Source organism: Pristiophorus japonicus, chromosome 3 (assembly GCF_044704955.1).
Source record: "Pristiophorus japonicus isolate sPriJap1 chromosome 3, sPriJap1.hap1, whole genome shotgun sequence".
Taxonomy (NCBI): Eukaryota; Metazoa; Chordata; class Chondrichthyes; family Pristiophoridae; genus Pristiophorus; species Pristiophorus japonicus.
The window spans coordinates 88,790,704-88,797,798 of record NC_091979.1 but is presented as its reverse complement, the minus strand read 5'-3'; positions in this window follow the sequence as shown (position 1 = coordinate 88,797,798).

Here is a 7,095-nt window from a genome sequence, read left to right as displayed (position 1 = left end):
TAAAAAATTAAACCAAATTAGGGAAACCATCTAGTTAATTTGAGTGCAAAGAATGTTACAACAATCTAGAAAGGGTCAAGCATTCTTATTTTAGTATGTATAGTGCATCACAACGGTAATATTGGGCTTTGCTGTGTTAAGTTGCCCCAGGCTTACCACACTGCAACTTTACACCTATTTCAAAAGAACATCGTCCAATGCACCATGGGATTTTCCATTCTTTTTAGTGTTGGGATTAGGCTTCTTTGGGTTAAGGCAACCACATCAGGTGCTGAACTTGAGTTATGCTTGTGCTGAGGCCCCAGGTCCACTGGAGACTGCCAGAATGTAATCCAGCTATGACTGCCTCTACCACAGCCATCAAAGACAACAGACTTACAACTATACTCCCTGAACTGCAGTCAGCCTAGGATGTCAGCAATGAAAGCATCATACAATCCAAAGTATGTGTTGTACCTCGGTATAAAGCCCATCCTAATTTTTAATCAAGATATGTGACATTGCAATGGCATTAAATTATACTGGTATATAAATAATCCCCTTATACTTTGAAATAGGCATCAAAAACTACTACCCCAGATTTTACAGCAAGTGACTGATATTAGTGTCTGTGCAAGTACAGTCCCCTGTGTTTGTGCTGAAAATTACTTCTTTAGCTTCAAATGTGATACACACTCTACTCCATAACAGTTGACCTAAGTACAGTAAGATAAATACAATATTTGAACAGTATAAATCCTATTGTTTAAGCAGGGTGAACTGACTTTTCTATCTTTTATGACATATTTATACATTTTTACATTGTTATGTTTGAAATGAAATTCCCAGCTGATAACATTTTGAATTCTTTAAGAATGACCAGGAGCGCACATTTTCTGTTTGTTCATACTTTATTACACAAACACCACTGAGAATTCCACAAAATGCTATTTGATCTCTAAAGGTTTGTTAAATGATTGCAGATGACTGCAGTACCTAAAAAAACACACTCACAAAGAATTAGATCATTATTACTGTTCATGGTTACCCACTGATATAAATTTTCCAAAAGAATGAATTATGTATTTCATGTTTTCTGTTATCAGGCTAGATGTTCTCATTTTAAGATTTGTCTGGCTCCTATAGCACTGCAATAACTAGGCCATTTAAGCACTAATTATGCCTCCACTCTTTCTTAAAATGACTAAATCAGCATCTGTTCTATAATTATCATTAGTGAATGTGTATAGGTGCCATGTACCATGTAAGAAATGCCTAAGTAGGAATATTTTAAATATGAAGGTCAATAAAAGTGTACCAGTATAATGTTAATGTAATCTTTAAACATTCTTAAGCTCTGATTGAAACATAAATGGATTGAGTTTAAATGCAAGAGGCTATTTTTATGAAGGTATGTTAGATTTCTGTTTGTTCAGTATTTGATTTTTAAGACATAATGTATCAAACAACAATAACTAAGTAATGAAAACTCAATTTATGCTATATTAATGTCACACGTATTACATATATTACTGCCTGTAATGAAAACACACAATGTTCAATTCTGATGATTCTTTTGATTCTTCAGTTTCAGGTGAAAATGTCTAAGGTTCTATGGTTTGACATTTGGGTTTATTTTTAGACTAATTTCAGCAACAATCATGCAATGTAATTAGTTAAAGTGCAAGTAACCGTATTGTGTAATGGCTATTTTTTTCTTCTCTAATAATGAGTTCCTGTTGAGAATTGCTGCCACATTCTGTGACCATAATATTTTAATCGAACCTAGTATAGAGAAGACATTGCTACTGATTGATTGAAAGCTGATGTATTTCTCACTTTCTTATAAAAATGACAAAATATGCATAAAGCGAAATCTTTTTGTAATTAAGATACAGTATGTTCCACAAAGGTTAACCTAGAACGTAATAGTTAATTCCGTATTTTGAAATATTGGAAAAGATGTGTGTTTGGAGGTGTTCAAAAATGTGTATTTAAAGTAATATAAACTGAATGATAATGTAAATACAAAAGCCTATAAATTACTGACCAGGGATCAGAATAGAATGTACTTTCATATATACAACAATTGACATTAACTTTTGCTTCATGCAATATCTGAGATATGACCATTATGATATTAATGTGATACCATATTTTTCTGGATTCACAACGATCCTTAACGATATGCTAAAACCTCAGATCATACCAATGGACTGCATTGGGTACCACTCTGACACTACTGAAACAAATATCTACATTAACCTCATAGTGATGAAGATGTGGTAGCTCCTTTGGCATGCCTGGTTCCCTAGGCCATTGGCGAGTTAGTTCGTCCAACAATTTTTGCTTGTGGGAATCTCATAATATTACATAAAACACTTAACCTGCCACTCTAATTCCACAACCAGGTCAAAGTTTAATAAAGTATAATTTGATTAGTTGGAAAAAAAAGAGAGCTTCATGTAGGCTGCCAGCCGATCACAAACCACTGTTTTATTAAGGTGGTCATGAGTGCAAGAATGAAGAATGGATTACTGAAGGCAGAGAAAAGTGGGGAAGTTAATAAATATAGATAGAAAATACACATAAAATAGATTAGATGAGAAATAGTAGAAAACACAAGATAAACAAAGAATAAGGAAGAATGAGAAGTAGAAAAGTGAAAAGAGAGAATAGAAAAGAACAGGTGAACTAGGATAAAAATAATGTTTGTTTTTATTTGGGATTTTTAACGTGTATTCCATTGATGTTATATTAATATCTCAATAATAAAACTAATCCTAACATCATAGTAGTATTTCTACTGTAGCATTGTGATACTTCAAACTGATTTTGAAGTGTGAGGTAAACCATTTCAAGTGAAAAGAAAACACAAAATTCTGGAAATATACAGCAGGCTAGTCAGCATCCATAAGGAGAAAAAATAAGTTGTGACCTTTTGGGTGTGTACCTTTTATAACTGTAACAAAGAAAGAATGTGGGTGGGGGGAGGGGTGGGGGGAATAGAACCAACTGATACACCAATCACAGAGAGGGAGTTAATGTTTTAAATGACTTGTAAATTGCTTTATAGAAAACAGTTAGGTGATAAAGTAAGATAATGCAGACTAGAATTAGATTTTAACTTCCTCTGCCCTGTGGAAACGGGGCAGTACTGGAGTTAAAATAAAGCTGATAAGCTCCAATCCACCCAGACACCATATTTCACAGGCTTTCCACTGGGTGGCCAAAGCACCACCTGGGCCAGGTGGGAGCCTCATTAATAAAAAATTGCAATCCTATGATGTATATAAGACTCCGATACCATTTTAACTGCCCATTGGGTGGAGCGTCCGGCATTGGCCATCTGTTCAGTAAATGCTCGCAGAGCAGTAGAAGAGGCCCTTCTAGATAAGTGCTAAAATTAGGCCAGTAGGAGCAGGAGCGCTCTCCAGGCTTCACAATAATAATGTAGACAGCTGCCACCCCAGACCCTCTCCCTCCCCTAAAGATCGCAATGCTCCTCCCCATCTTCAACCTATCTGTTTCGCAGCTGGGTTCACTTCCGCGACACCCAATATTGCACCGGCCTGGAGCTGGTGAGGTGCAACAGGATGCCCATTTGGTGTCAGCCGCCCGTATATATTAATGAGGTTTAGCCCTCGAAATGGATCAGGTATCTCTCTAGTGCTATCAGGTAGCAAGTTGGCACATTCTGTTCAGTTAAAATCTACCCCATAGAAAGGACAAAAGAAACTGAAAATAGTGGGGGTGGGTGGGTAAAAAGACAGTGGGCCAGAGGAATGCAGAGTGCCTGGTAGAAATATGAGATTCTGTTTTGGAAGCTCTCCCATTCCCATTCTGACCTATTCATCTTTGGTCTTCAACGGTGTTCTAATTAAGCTCAATACAAAGTTCAAGAACAGTACCTCATCTTTCTGTTAGGCACTCTGCAGCCCTCTGGTCTTAACAGTGACTTTAATAACTTCAGAGCTTAGCCCCATCCTTTGTTTTCTTTACATCGGTGGGTGCTTGTGATATGGGAGGGTCTGTCAATGTTCAGGAGGAGGAAAGGCAGCATTACATTTGCATTGGAGACCCTCCCTCAGATCACAGTGATGATGAAGGTCTGAGCCCATGATGTTAGCCAACATTATTTTTCTCTTTTCACGATTGGCAGACCTACCATGTTTGTTTGTGTTTTAATGTCACATCTGCTGCATTTACAGCTTATTTTCTGTTTCTTTATTTCACAGGCTTTTCTTCTACATGGACCTTCCCTTTGTCTTTTCACCCCCTCCATTATTTGCACATTCTTTTGTCCTTTCTCTTCCCCATATTCTGCCTCCTTTATTCTTTACTTTCCCAAAATACTAAAATGGTTATTTATTTCTTAGCCTGCAGTCTGATGAAGGATACACCCCTGAAATGTTATAACCTGTCTTTTCATTTTACAGGTGCACTTTGACCTGCTGCGTACTTCAACATTTTCTGTTTCTATTTCAGATTTCCAGCTTTTGCAGTTTTCCTTTTCATTTTAAAGTATACCTGTCCTGGGATTGCAAAACTCCCTGCAAATGTTGATGATTTAAATAAAACTTTACTTATTATAATGAAAGTGCAAACATTTCACAACAGTTTAATTATATAAATGGCACATCCTATGTGATGCAATATTTATACAACTCATGAACTGACCTGGCGTAAAACACCTATTAATCTGCCATTTGTGTTACACAATCTGGTCCTTTTATTAATATACTACATTATACTATTTACTATAGGGTATCTTCTAAGGAATCATTACAGTTCCAATTTCAGTCTAGCAATCGTCCAGCTGGACTTTAATTGCACAGTTGATAATAGATTTATGTGTTTTATTTTTGAATTACAAAGTGCTGCTCCATTTTCCCTGCAGACTTCTTGGTAAATTTTACAGGATATCCTGCCACTGTTTTAATTTTTTTTTTAAATAACCTTTAGAAAAGTATTATAATTTATAATCTTGCTGCATTCATAGCTGAACCCTTTTAAATAACTAGTTGAATTTTAAATAGAAAATGCTGCAAATACCTTATTTTCTAACAACAATCTTTTTCAGATTTCAAACATTAATAATGGGTGGGAGTGGCCCTGGGAGTCTTCAACATTGACTCCGGACCCCATGCAGGTCAAGTATGGGCAAGGAAACTTCCTGCTGATTACCACCTACCACCCTCCCTCAGCTGATGAATCAGTATTCCTCCATGTTGAACATCATGTGGAAGAAGCACTGAGAGTAGCAAGGGCACAGAATGGACTTTGGGTGGAGGATTCAATGTCCATCACCAAGAGTGGCTCGGTAGCACCACTACTGACCGAGCTGGCCGAGTCCTGAAGGACATAGAAAGAAAGACTTGCATTTATATAGCACCTTTCACGATCACCGGACGTCTCAAAGCACTTTACAGCCAATGAAGTACCTTTGGAGTGTGGTCACTTTTGGTATGCTGCCCGACTGGGCTTGTCCTATGGCAGATGGTGAGAGAACCAACACAAGGGAAAAACCTACTTGACCTCATCCTCACCAATCTACCTGTCACAGATGCATCTGTCCATGACAGCATTGGTAGCAATGACAGTCATTGTGGAGACAAAGTCCCATCTTCACACTGAGGAAACATTCCATCGTGTTGTGTGGCACTACCACCATGCTAAATGGTATAGAATCAGAACAGATCTAGCAGCTCAAAACTGGGCATCCATGAGTTGAAGTAGGCCTTCAGTAGCAGCAGGTTTGTATTCCATCACAATCTTACTCTCAGAGCATGTCAGATCCCTCACTCCAGCATTGCCATCAAGCCAGGGGAATAACCCTGTTTCAATAAGAAGTGTAGAAGAACATGCCACGAGCAGCACCAGGTGTACCTAAAAATGAGGTGCCAACTTGGGGAAGCGGCAACACAGGACTACATGCAAGCTAAAATGCGGAAGCAACATGCAATAGACAGGGCTAAGCGATCCCACAATCAACGGATCAGATCAAAGCTCTGCAGTCTTGCCACATCCAGTCGTGAATGGTGGTGGACCATTAAACAACTAACAGGAGAAGGAGGCTCCATAAATATCCCCATCCTCAATGATGGCAGAGCCCAGCTCGTAAGTGCAAAAGACAAGACTGAAGCATTTGCAACCATCTTCAGCCAGAAGTGCCAAGTGGATGATCCATTTCAGCCTACTCCTGAGGTCCCTATCATCACAGAAGCCAGTCCTCAGTCAATTTAATTCACTCCACATGATATCAAGAAACGGCTGAGCGTACTGGATACAGCAAAGGCTATGGGCCCCAACAACATCTTGGCTGTTGTGCTGAGGACTTGTGCTCCAGAACTAGCCACGCCTCTAGCTAAGCTCTTCCAGTACAGTTACAACACTGACATCTATCCGACAATGTGGAAAACTGCCCGGGTAGGTCCTGTCCACAAAAAGCAGGACAAATCCAAACTGGCCAATTACCGCTCCATCAGTCTACTCTCATTCATCGGCAAAGTAATGGAAGGTGTCACCAACAATGCTATCAAGTGGCACTTACTCACCAATAACTTGCTCACCGATGCCCAGTTTGGGTTCTGCCAGGACCAGTTGGCTCCAGACCTCATTACAGCCTTGGTCAAAACATGGACAAAAGAGCTGAATTCCAGAGGTGAGGCTGTAATGCCCCTGACATCAGGGCAGCATTTGACCAAGTGTGGCATCAAAGAGCCCTAGTAAAACTGGTCAATGGGAATCAGGGGGAAAATTCTCCACTGGCTGGAGTCATACCTAGCACAAAGGAAGTTGGTTGTGGTGGTTGGAGGTCAATCATCACAGCCCCAAAACACCGCTGCCGGAGTTCCACAGGGCAGTGTCCTAGGCCCAACCATCTTCAGCTGCTTCATCAATAATCTTCCTACCATCATAAGGTCAGAAGTGGGGATGTTCGCTGATGACTGCACAGTGTTCAGTGCCATTCGCAACTCCTCAGATAATGAAGCAGTGCATGCCCACATGCAGCAAGACCTGGACGACATTCAGGCTTGGGCTGATAAGTAGCAAGTAACATTCACGCCACACAAATGCCAGGCAATGACCATCTCCAATAAGCGAGAGTCTAAC